The sequence below is a fragment of the Nuphar pumila genome, chromosome 4 (genome assembly GCF_984573655.1).
Source record: "Nuphar pumila chromosome 4, dmNupPumi1.hap1.1, whole genome shotgun sequence".
Lineage (NCBI taxonomy): Eukaryota > Viridiplantae > Streptophyta > Magnoliopsida > Nymphaeales > Nymphaeaceae > Nuphar > Nuphar pumila.
The window spans coordinates 122,769,134-122,783,014 of NC_143252.1; the positions used below are offsets into that span (position 1 = coordinate 122,769,134).

The 13,881-nt window shown below is 36.5% G+C and overlaps 1 pseudogene; it reads right to left on the reverse strand.

The window, feature by feature from the left end:
* Positions 1-852: 852 nt before the first annotated feature.
* LOC149840875 (benzyl alcohol O-benzoyltransferase pseudogene) lies at positions 853-1,431 on the reverse strand (annotated as a pseudogene).
* Between the last annotated feature and the right edge of the window lie 12,450 nt (positions 1,432-13,881).

The following is a 13,881-nucleotide window of genomic DNA, read 5'->3' on the forward strand; positions in this document are numbered from 1 at the left end:
AATCATGAAACAAGATGAAACACTAACTAAAAAAATTAAAACAAATTAAAACAACTCTAACTAATTGAAAGAAGAGAAAAGAAAAATAGTATATATGTTAAGTCAAATCTAACTAGAAGATGCTAATTTAACAAACCAGCTATAACATGTTGAACCAGTCGACTAACATAAAGTCATAAACAATTTCTAATCTGAACTACTTAGCAAAGGAATAGTAAATCAATCAATTAGTTTACTAGAAAAGATGTGAACTCCGTTTAACCACCACTATCATAAAGAATTCAAATAGCCCTAATCTAACTAACTGATTGTGAGAACATTAAATACCAATCTATCTAAGAAAAATATAATTATAAAAGACTAATAGATTGAAATACTCTAACTAACCAGATTTCAAGAAAACAAATTGAAGTAAAACTAACTACCAGTAGACATTAACAAACTAACAAATTGAACAACATGGACAACTTGTATATATACATTACAAAAAAAATTTCAACTTAAAATCCATATGGACAACATATATGCAAACTACACTTAAAACCATATGGACATCTTATATACACATATTACAAATTTTTTTTCAAGCTAATCACATGGACAACATAGGGATCACATAATAACTTTTTTTTTTTTTAAAAAGAGATCACATGGGCAGCATAGGTATCCATAACAAAAATTCTTTTCAAAACAGATCACATATGCAACGTAGGTATCTCATAACAAATTTTTTTTAAAAAGAGATCACATGGGCAGCATAGGTATCCATAACAAAAATTCTTTTCAAAACAGATCACATAGGCAACGTAGGTATCTCATAACAAATTTGTTTGGCAATGAATTGATCTTTATTCACAAAGCAGATAAGATAAAAACAGGTTCTGTGGACTTTTGATCCGGGGCGGGTCCGTACAACATCTTTTTGAGCTCCCGTTCAAAGATCTTCATAGCTGGAGCAGGCAAGGAAATCGGGATCACCATCCCTTCTCCCCCTTCGTTATTCTTGGAGTTGACGTAGAAGCTAACCAAGCCGGGGATTGGGCCGTCACTGCCCTTGGCTGGACCGCCGTACACCGGCATTCCCCAGCCGAGGTCCAGCTCGCTGAACCCGGCATGCCTGATGTCCGAGACCACGAAGGTGCGGACCACCGTGATGTTAGGCCGGCCCTTGAGCACCATGAGGTCCGCCACTGACCTCATGTACTCGTCTGTCACCTCCTCCTTGGCCTTCTTCACGAGCTCCACCGCATAACCTAGTGGGTTCGCACAGAGCTTCGCCGCTATCGAGACAGCTGCCGGGATTACTATCAGGCATTGCCGTAGTACCCCTGCGGCAGCGGCGGAATGTACCGGGACCGCGCGTTGAAGATGCACAACAGGTGAACCTCCTCCTCCGGATCGGGCTGGAGGCCGGCAGTGCGGCACCGCCATAGGCAGGGGGTCGACCCCCCTTGCCGGAAACGCAGGGGGTCGACCCCCCCTGCCGGAAAGCACGGCAGGGGGTTAAACCCCCTCCGTTTCCGGCAGGGAAGGGGCGTACCCCCTGCGTTTAGAAGAAGAAGAAGAAGAATATTACCTGCGCTTCGCCGGACGGTGGCGGGAGGTTGACGGGGAGCGGCAGCTGGCGAGCGCCGGCTGGCGAGCGGTGGACGGGGAGCGGCGGCTGGCGAGCGGCGGTGGCCGGACGGTGGCGAGAGCCGACGGGCGGGAGGGAGCAATACAGAGAAACAGGGAAAAGAGAAAGAGGGATGGGATTAGGGATTTACGCGATATTTAGCGACGGCTTAGCGACAGAAACATTCCGTCGCTAAACCGTCGCTAAATCAAAATACAAAAACCGCGACGAAATATATACTGTCGCTAATCCGTCGCTAATAAGCGACGGATTAGCGACGACAGAGTTCCCTCTCTAAATCCGTCGCTAAAATGGTGTTCTTGTAATCAAAAGTAGCGACAAAAACATGCAGTCGCTAATCCGTCGCTAAGTAGCGACAGATTAGCGATAAAAGTCATTTCTTCGCTAATCCGTCGCAAATTAGCGACAGATTCTATCTCTAGCTAATCTGTCGCTAAGTAGCGACGGGAAAAATCCGTCGCTAATTAACAATTTTCTTGTAGTGGATGGCAGTGGGGCGGGGGACAAGGTCTCCACCCCCGCCCCGCCTCAAGATTTTATCCTCCACCCCCGCCCCGCCTCCCTGGCGAGGATGGATTTTATCCTCCACCCCCGCCTTCATCCCCGTTTCATGTCCTCTATCCCCGGTTCAAACGGGGATGAGGCGGGGCGGGGCGGGGATATTGCGGGGAAAAGTGGTCGGGGCGGGGATGAGGCGGGGACGGGAAAAGTGCACGTCCATCCCCGCCTCCACCCCCGGACGGGGATGGATTTTAACCTTCGTCCCCGCCTCCATCCCCGTTTCATACCCTTCATCCCCGGTCCAAACGGGGCGAGGCGGGGTGGGGCCCCGCTTTCCCCCGGTCCACTGCCATCCCTATCCCTCCTCATCTAGATTTTGGTGGTAATTAGACCTTCCCATTCTTTGTTAGACACGTTGATTTCTCCTAGGCTTCTAGTTAGTATGTGTTTTTTGTCATCATGCTACCAGAGATTAAGGGTAAAAGGAGGTACACATCTTATATGACCATCACGCAGCGGACGGAACGGAAGTTTATAGTGGCCACGCCAAAGACTTTTGCGACCTTTTTTCCCTGATCAAGGTTTGGTTTTGTTTTTTTGGCTTGGTTTGTAGCTTAGCGTCGTTGATGGTTCTGGGTTATCGGGTATAGAGATAGTAGAAGTTGAAGAGCACACAATCTCCACCTCAATTTACTGATGTTGTCTTGTTGGCAGTATCTGAAAAGTAACTCCCACTTCCCTGCCGAATGCAATGAACTGATCCGTTTTTTTTTTTACCAGGTTGGGATTGGAAAATTTTTGCGTTCTTCTTACCCGTCAGAAAAGATTGCTATCGCTAGGCATTGTGAACCCTTTTTCTGACTTTTGCCGTTCAATTCGTTGGGTCGTGTGATTGGAAGGCGGAAGTAATATTGCTATCCTTCTTATAGGTTTTATCTTCTCTTCGCTTTTTATTTATTTATTTATTTTTTTGTTTTTAAAGAGGATAAATATTAAGCTCAATCTGATCGGTGGTGGTGTTGAGATGTGCCTTTGAACTTCATGTCACAACTTCGATACATGTCACTTGTAGAAAACCATATTGAGGAAATTTTTGAAAGTATGGACTCGATCTGGATCCAAATCCGTTTGTAAAATGGTCTTATAAATACTCTTTTGAGGGTTTTCTTTTTTATGTAATATTTTTTTGGGAGATTGGGCATCGTCCACATTTTTGTAATCTCTTTTTTTTTTTTTTGACATATTGAAAATCTCTTCTCTTCCGCCGCCCATGAACATAGACTTTTGGCGGCCAAACCACGTAAATCGTGTCTCCATGTGTTGTGTGTACTTGTTTTCTTCTCAAATCTTTCTTTGAGTAGTGTTTATTCCGCTGCGCAACTTTTTAAGAGATGAATATTTTGTGGGGGCCATTTAGACTAGTGTGGTCTAGTAGGTCTTTTAATCTCGTTACTGTGAGAAATATTGGATAATCATGGGGAGCGTGGGTAAAGTGGTCTGTGGGTTTCGGTCGATTTGTTTTTACTTCTGCACTTGGTTTTTTTTCTTGTTTTGGTTGCGTTTGACTGAGCTTGGGTTGTGAGGACGGTTCTCCAATTCTGGGTTTCTGCTTGTGTGAAGGGTTCTTATTGGGGATTATTTCATTAAAAACAGCAAAAGGACACTTGTTATTGGGGATCATTATTTCATGAAATGCAGCTAGCGAAAGGGTTTCCATCCATAAGTCGCTAAAATAGCTACTGGAAGGATGTTTAAAAAATGGGTTTGAAGGCAGAAACGTGATGAGTAGCGGCAGCAGTGGTGGTGGTCCAAGAAGAAGGAGAGGGTTGGGGGGAGAGAAAACCAAAGGAAAGTAGTTGGGTCAGCTTCAGCTTCATGTAGCGCGAACGGCTGACAGTCATTGGCAGGTGCGGGTTACTTCAGCGTGGAGTCCCTGCTGGTGCTCTCTTGTCTCACATCATCTCTTTTGGTCCTCCCGCTTATCTTGTCGTCACTGCCACCGCCACCATTTGTCTTCCTGTTTGAAATTTCACTAGAGGGGGGGGGGGGGTGAATAGTGAAATACGATACAGATCGATAAAATAAAAATTAAATACAATAAAGCACAACACAATAAAACACAGGATTTATACTAGTTCAGTTGAGTTACTGACCTACATCCAGTTCCCAAGTAAAACACTTGAGTCTTTCACTATAAAATCCATTTTACAGGATAAATAGTACAACGCCCTCTTCCTCAGAAGTCTACTTCTCTCAACAGAGAAGGAAATCACCTTATTCCTCAGAGGTCTACTTCTCTCAACAGAGAAGGGATAACACCCTCTTTCACAGAGGTCTACTTCTCTCAACAGAGAAGGGATACAGTAGATAACAGAAAGTTACAATACTTTCCTAAAGAACCTTCAGAATGATATGCAGAGTATGAATGCACGTATAAAGATTCTCAGAATGTTCTATCTTTTGAAAATAGGTAGAATAATCTCTCAAAGGAACGGAATGTTCTTTTCTTTTTCACACACAGTTGATTCTTTTGTCAAAGAGCTTTTCTTGTCTTTTTCTCTTTTTTTTTCTAAGCTCTTTTTCAGTGTATCGAGTAGGAGTTTTTCTCTTTGAAAGCTTACATGTGTCTCTTGAAGTATTATTTTGTTTGTATATATATATATATATATATATATATATATATATATATATAGGTCTTAAAAACAGTCGTTGCTTTTAAAAATAATTGTCCTTTTGAGATATGAGGTGTCAGGTCATCTCAAAACAACTTTTTATGAAAGAGTGTGTGAAATGATGTGTACTATATTATTATTTCAAAATGCCGTCATTCCATAGATATAATATTTGAGGTACACTATATGTTGTAATTAAAAATGAGTTTTACTTTGTAATAGGTCTTTTCTCAAAATAAATGCTTTGTAGTACATTGAACGTTGAAGTGTAATTTATAATGTAATTTGTCTTTACTCAATTTAATGATTTGTAGTACATTAATAGTTTTCTTACAAGTCGTCACTTCTTTGGTTAAATGTATGTAAGTACAATAAATGTTTGTTAAGTACTTTATTTTATAAATAGTCATTTCTCAAATGCTTTTTTGAAGTGCCATTTAATGCTTACAAGAAGAATGATGACTTTAAATATAAGTCGACATTCTTGAGTGTGGATTTTAGTATTAAATAAATAAATGGTCATTTCCTAACTTAATTGTCTTGTTTAAACAATAAGTAGTTGTGTCTAAAATAATATTTGTTTTCTCAAATCGTCAATTCAAGATGAACGATTGTGTATTATGAGTTAATACATTTTGTCTTTTTCTTTCATAAAAGCTTTTGAAATCATGAGCTTTTATATCTTTTCAAGTTGTCTTTTTCATAAATGCTTGTAGAAAGTACAATTAATGCTTTTGAATTTATGAGCAATTATATCTTGTCTAAATGTCTTTTTCATAAATGCTTGTAGGAAGTACAATGATTTGTTTCAAAAAGGTGTTTTTGAAATGCTACAATATACATAACGTATCCTTTTATGAAAGCTTAACTTTTTGTAAATAAATGGCTTGTATGATTTTAAAGCATATAATCTAATCTGAAATATGCATGCTTCTGAAGGTTCTGTTACATATGACTCTAAAGGAGAAGAAAAGTCTTTATCTTGAAGTAGCCGATCTTCTTGGATAATCTTTCTGAATGTATGGCCCATCAAGCTTTTTCTTTAGAGTAGTATGATTGCATCAAATGGTTGCACTTGATCAGGTTGTCTCCATTCTTCTTAGGTGACATAACCTTGCATCAAATACTTGTTAAATATATGACACATCATATCCAGTCACAATATAACATATTCAGTTTCATATATGAAAGCATATCATATTTATCATATCGCATGAAAGCATATCATGTATTTATCATGTATCATATATATGCATCATGACAACATATCATATTTATTATGTATCATCAAAACATAGTTTCTCAACATTCTCCTCCTTTTTTATGATGACAATATATGCTCCCACTGTCAATAAGTCATATGCATAATGATAATTTGAATATGATAATATATGAAAAAAATGCATAAGACGATAGTATATAAAAAAACATAAGTAAAAGTTTAAGTTCAAAAAATCAAATTTCTCCTACATAGGAGAGATAGGTTTTTCTCCCCTTTTGTCATTGACAAAAAGGAGGTATCAGAGTAGGAAAGTTAATATTACAGACCAAAAAAAATATAGTTCATTCGAAATCAGACGAGGGATGAAATTTGTGAAGGAGAGCATCTTGGCCAATCTTCAGTGAGTGAAAGGCTTGCTGCAGAGAGGCTTGATTCTTCAGCAGGAGATCCTGTGTGTTCTGGACATCTACGAGAGCAGAGAATATATCAAGTTTAGATGTCGGAGCAGAATCTGCCTCACCAGAGCCTTCGTCGTCAGTATGTTGTGGGGGTGACCCTTCTTCGGAGAAGTAGGTATCATCAAACGCATGTGTAGAATAGCAGACGACGTCGTTGTGAAGTGGCACATTGAAGTATTGAAGAATGGGAGTGCTAAAACATCTAAATGGAAGTGAACGAAAGATACGAAAATTAATCATGTTGTTAAAAATGATGCTCGACCAGTTGATGGGGAAGGAACAAAAAATCGCATAGATTAAAAGAGAGATTTTGTTTGGCACGAATCCCTTTGACGGTTGTTTGGGAAAGACATTGTGCGGTAGGATTTGTGACAGAAGCTGAGTATGAGGTTTCAGATTGCTCACATGCCACGGAAAGTGGGTGGATCGTGTGGAGTGAAATACCTTTTTAAACAAAGTACGATCGATAGGTACTATGTTTGGGAGATCGATGCCATAGGATGGAAGGTTCAGAATGCACCCTAAGGATTGAATGTCAAAGGAGATTGGGATAATATGATGCAGTGTTTGATGATCCTAAAATTCGGATAAAGTCTTGTAGGGAAGTTTCAAGATCAAAGGAGGTGAAGTCTTCGAAGTGGACTAACCTACCTGTTTGGATGGGAAGTGAGCTTATGTAGTTATAGTGGTGAATGAGATTTGGATATCTCAGTTCTGAAGATTCAATCATGTTGACATCATCAGAGAAGGATTTGGAAGAGGAGGTCATGGCGAGTAACTTGAGAAAATACGAAATGAACTTGGAGAGGATGTAAGTTGATAGAAGTTTTCGAATAGGTGATGAATTCATGAAGAGTGAATCAGTTTATTAAATAGAAGGATGAAATTTATTTTAATAACAACTTGATGCTTTGTGAATGACAATTGAAGTGAATAAAATTTGGATTTTAGCTGGGTGCATTATTAGTGAATGTCTATTTATGGAGAGTGAATAGTATATCTTAAGGCACTCGTGAATGAGAGATCAAATCACTCCTTGGAAGAGTGTGTGAATGAGAATTTATTATATTATGTTAGATGACAAAAAAAACATAGTTTCGAAAATTATTCTTTATTATAAGAAAAACTGGATATAGGAGAGTCCATTGAATTGAGAGAGTAGTCATGGTTTGAGAATGGTGTGCTCTTTGGAACAAGCTTTTTATGTGTGATAAGGATGGACAAGATAGAAGGGATGAATAGAAACAAAGAAGTGTATTGCACGATGTAAATAATGACCCACGGATTTTGAAGAATCCGATTATAGAGGTGATGTAACATAAAGAGTCTTGGAATGAGAAAAAAAATATTGTGATAAGAGATGAATGTTATGAATGATATAAAGTGATAGGATAGTGTGAAATAGAGAGTTTAATAATGGCCTAATAAAACAAACAACAAGTTGGTATATCATGGGTCAAAATATTTGATTTAATTTAAAGGAGATAGACTCAATTTTCGTAAGGAAGGCTTTGGAAAAAAAACAAGAGAGAGTTGTGAGATGAGTGACATGAGAGAATGTTAAGATAGCTTATTTAATGTAAAAGCGGTTTTTATGGATAGGCGTGAAAGGAGATAGGTTATCATGTGATGTGTACTTTGAAAGATATGACATTTTTGAAAGAAATGAGTGACATAAAGTATTTGTTTTGTATTTAAAAACTTATGGTTTTTATGAATGTACGTGAATATGAGAATGACTCACTTTGACTTTGAATAGTGGTAAGAGAGATGATGACACAAGAAAAGAAAAAAAATTCGAGAGATAAAAAAGTGATAATAATACATGAATGATAGATAAAAAGAATAAGAATAGACAAGAAAGAGTCAGATTAAAAATATATATAAATGATAAAAAATCATAAGATATTGCAAAGTTTTATCTAAGTAACAATACAAATAAGTGTGATTAATTATAAGTCACTTAGTTTACATATTCCTAATTCTCTTCTAATTCGTATAAAGTCTTCATTTTTAAAGGTTTAGTGAAAATATCTGCTAATTGTTGATTAGTGGTATAAATTCAAGTTTGATTATGTTGTTTAAAACTTGTTCTCTTAAAAAGTGGTGTCGAATTTAAATGTGCTTTGTACGTGAGTGAAAAATAAGATTTTTAGATAAATTGATTGCACTTGTATTATCACACAAAATAGTTGTGTTTTCAAAATTTAAACCAAAGTCTTTTAATGTTTGTTTCATCAGATGACTTGTGTACATGCTAGGCTTGCAACAATATATTCAGCTTCAGTAGTTGATAATGATACGCAATTTTGTTTCTTACTGAATCAAGAAACTAGTGAGTGCCCTAGCATATGACATGTTCCACTTATGCTTTTTCTGTCAGATTTACTACCAACAAAATCAGCATCACTGTATGAGATTAAATTAAATGTAGATGATTTTGAATAAAATAACCCAAAATCAATTATTCCTTTTAGATATCTCATTATTCTTTTTACAGCTTTAAGATGTGATTCCTTTGGATTTGATTGAAATCTAGCACACAGGCAAACACTGAACATGATATATGGACGACTAGCAGTTAAATATAGTAGTGATCCTATCATACCTCTGAATAACTTTGTATCCACAGTCTTACCATCTTCATCTTTATCCAATACATTGGTTGTGCTCATAGGGGTATTCTTTGAAGCAGTTGAGTTCATGTTGAACCTCTTCAGAAGTTCATGAGCATATTTAGACTGATTGATGAAGACTCCATTATTGGTTTGCTTAATATGCAGTCCAAGAAAGTAGGTGAGTTCTCCCATCATACTCATTTCAAATTCTTTCTGCATGGACTTAGAAGAGTCTTCACAGAGACCATTGTTAGTAGATCCAAAGATGATATCGTCCACATATATTTGAACGATTAAGGTATGATCATCCACTATTTTTACAAATAAAGTTGAGTCTGCTTTGCCTACAGAAAATCCGGTTTTTAATAGAAAAGTTTTAAGTCTATCATACCAAGCACGAGGTGCTTGTTTTAAACCATATAAAGCACACTTTAGTTTAAAAACATGATCAGGAAATTATTCATTTTCAAAACTTGGAGGTTGTTTTACATAAACTTCTTCATTTATAAAACTATTTAGAAAAGCACTTTTAACATCCATTTGGTATAGTTTGAAATCCATATAGCATGCATATGCCAAAAACATTCTTATAGATTCAAGTCTAGCAACAAGAGCAAATGTTTCATCAAAATCAATACCTTCCTCCTGATTGTATCCTTGAGACACTAGCTTTGCCTTGTTTCTTATAACATTACCTGATTCATCCAGCTTGTTTCTGAAGATCCATCTTGTCCCAATGATTTGATGATCTTTTGGTTTTGGTACAAGATCCCACACATCATTTCTTTGAAAGTGGTTAAGTTCTTCAGTCATGGCTAGCATCCAAAACTCGTCAATGATGGCTCCATCAATCTTCTTAGGTTCAAGTTGAGAAATGAAAACCATATTTGCAATACGTTCCAGCTGAGCTCTTGTTTGAACCCCCTTGGTCAGGTCTCCCAAAATCTGCTTTTGAGGATGATCTCTGATTTCAGCAAATGTTCTTTAATGATCATCTTCATTAGATTTAGCTGTGTTATCTAAGAAAAAACTTGTACTTTCAAGACCATCATCGTTAGTCTACTTATGAACAGATTGATCAACAGATTCATAAAAACTGACATGCATAGATTCTTCAATAGCATTAGTACTCTTATTAAAAACTCTGTATGCTTTACTATGACTTGAATATCCTAAGAATATGCCTTCAACAGATTTAACATCAAATTTATCAAGGCTATCTTTTGTGTTTAGGATAAAGCATTTACAACCAAAGACTTTGAAGTAGTCTATTCTCGGAGTTCGGTCATAGAATAGTTCATAGGGAGTTTTATTTAATAAGGGCCTGATAAGAACTCTATTTGAGATATAACATGCAGTGTTAACAGTTTCAGCCCAAAAATATTTAGCAAGATTATTATGTTGGAGCATAGTTCTAACAGATTCTTGAAGGGTTCTATTCTTTCTTTCTACTACACCATTTTGAGGTGCAACTCTAGGAAAGGCAAAGTTATGAGAGATCCCATGCAAGTTATAAAAATTTACAAAAAGATCATTATCAAATTCTCCTTCATGGTCACTACGAATTTTAACAATTGTAGAAAATTTTTCATTTTATAACTTTTTACATAAAATTTCAAATTCACAAAACGTATCACTTTTATTTTTCAAAAATATTACCCAAGTGAATCTTGAGTAATCATCAACAATGGCAAAAGCATATTTATTATGATTAAGACTAGCTACCGTAGAAGGACCAAAAAGATCCAGGTGGAGAAGCTCTAAAGGTCTTTTACTTGACACAATATTTTTTGATTTGAAAGATGATTTTGACAGTTTTCCTAATGGACAAGCATCACAAAAATAGTCATTTTTAAATGATATTTTAGGTAACCCACGTACCAAGTTATTTTTAGCTAATTTAGACATATATTTAGAGTTAACATGTCCCATTCTCATATGCCATAAATTTTGAGAGTCATTATTAGTTATACGACAGTGTTCAGTAATATTCTCTAGGTGTAATTCATATATAATTTTTTTTCTTATACCTTTCAAAATAATATTTTCGTTGGTGTCTGCTATAAGGCATGCATCATGTTTGAAGCTAACATTATATCCTGTGTCACACATTTGACTTATACTTAGGAGGTTATGTTTTAAACCTTTAACAATGAGAACGTCTTTAATAAGAGGTTTATCGATGTTACCAATGTTGTCAATCCCAATTATTAATCCTTTGTTGTTATCTCCAAAGGTGACAGTTCCTCCTTCTTTATGATGAAGAACAACAAAAAGATCCGAATGTCCTGTCATATGCTTTGAACATCCACTGTCTAGTATCCATCTGTTCTTTTTTTTTCAGTGCCTGCAATAGATCAAGTAAAACTTCTTTTTGGTACTCGATCGGGTCCCTTTTTGTTAGACTTTGGAACCCATATCCATTTTGACTTGGGTTTGTCTATAGACTTAGAGGAGTACATGGTATTAAAATTGAGGTTGTAACACTCCTGCTTAGGTTCAGCAGAACCTTTGACAAATGCAGTCTTTTGATTCATACAAGAAGGTCTATTTAGATGAGAGTAACCAATACCATTCTTGTAAAAAAAGAATTTTTGAGAGGATAGGAGTTTGTCCAGGTTCTCTTTCCCTTTGGTAAACTTGAAAACCGTTTTCATAAGGTTTTCAATTTTGCTTTTTAATTCTGAAATTTCTACTTGAAGATTTTTAGTCTTGGAACTAGTAGAACTGATTTCAGAAGTAAGAATAAAATTTTTCTTTTTCAACTCAGAATTTTCAATACTGAGTTTTTCATTTTTCTGGGAAAGCTCTAAATTCTCGGGTTTTAAAATTTTGTTTTTGAGAATCAATTTCCTAGATTCTTTAAAAAGTTCTTGAAATGCATTTAGAAGTTCTTCAAAAGAAAAATCAGAAGATTCACTTACAGACCTTTCTTCTGCCATGAAGCACATATTTGCAGTTTCGGCTTCATCGTCACTTGACTCTTCACTGGTGGATGGTTCTGAATCATCCCATTGAGCATGTAGAGCCTTTTTCTTGAAGAACCTTTTCTTTGGTTCCTCGATTTTGGATTTTCTTTTTAGAAAAGGACAGTCACGTCTTACGTGACCTGACTTATTGTATTGATAGCACATGATATCTTCCTTAGAGTCTTTCTTTTCCTTGTGCTTATTTGATAGCCTATTTTTTCTCATAAATCGCTGAAATTTCTGAGTAAGCAGCGTAATTTCAGATTTCTTTTCTGAGTTCTCATTCTTAGAAATGGCTGGGAAGGCTAGATTTTTCTTTGTAGGTTGTTCCTTTTCCCTTCTTTCTTTCATATGGACTTCATAGCCCATGAGATTGCCTATTAAGTCATCCAGAGTAAGCTTGGATAGATCTTGGGCTTCTTTAATAGCTGTGGTCTTTTTCTCCCAGTCAGTTGTAAGTGATCTCAAGATCTTTTTCACCAAATCGGTTTGGGAATAGGTTTCTCCCAGAGATTTAAGATCATTGGTGATGTTGGTGAATCTGGTAAACATCTCTGTGATGGACTCATCTTTATTCATTTTGAATAACTCATATTTTCGAACTAGAGATGAGATCTTAGTTTCTTTTACTCTGTTAGTTCCTTCATGGATAACCTCAAGAGAATGCTTAATATCATATGCAGATTCACAGACTGATATTCTGTTAAATTCATTTTGATCAATGACGCAATACAAAGCATTCATAACTTTTGCATTTAGGTTTGCCATCTTCTTTTCTTCACCAGACCATAAACTATAGTCTAAAGATGGGGATGTGTATGAACATTCAACAATTTTCCATACAGCAAAGTCTATAGATTTTAGGAATATGGCTATTCTTCATTTCCAATATCCATAGTTGGTGCCATTGAAGAAAGGAGGGCGAGATGCGTGTTGACCTTCGATGTCACGAGCATAAGAGGTTGATGTCATTTGTGCTGGAAAACTTGTTATGTCGAAACCAGCAAAACCTGCTCTGATACCAAATGAAATTCCACTAGAGGTGGGGGTGAATAGTGAAATATGATACAGATCGATAAAATAAAAATTAAAGACAATAAGGCACAACACAATAAAACACAGGATTTATATTGGTTCGATCGAGTTACTGACCTACATCCAGTCCCCAAGTAAAACACTTGAGTCTTTCACTATAAAATCTGTGTTACGGGATAAATAGTACAACACCGTCTTCCTCAGAGGTCTACTTCTCTCAACATAGAAGGAAATCACCCTCTTCTTCAGAGGTCTACTTCTCAAAACAAAGAAGGGAAACACTCTCTTTCACAGAGGTCTACTTCTCTCAACAGAGAAGGGATAACACTCTCTTTCACAGAGGTCTACTTCTCTCAACAGAGAAGGGATAACACTCTCTTTCACAAAGGTCTACTTCTCTCAACAGAGAAGGGATACAGTATATAACAGAAAGTTACAACACTTTCCTAAAGAACCTTCAGAATGATATGCAGAGTATGAATGCACGTATGAAGATTCTCAGAATGTTCTCTCTTTTAAAAATTGATAGAATAATCTCTCAGAGGAACAGAATGTTCTTTTCTTTTTCGCACATAGTTGATTCTTTTGTCAGAGAGATTTTCTTGTCTTTTTCTCTTTCTTTTCTCTTTCTTTTTCTAAGCTCTTTTTCAGTGTATCGAGTAGGAGTTTTTCTCTTTGAAAGCTTACATGTGTCTCTTGAAGTATTATTTTGTTTGTATATATATATATATATATATATAGGTCTTAAAAACAGTCGTTGCTTTTTGAAA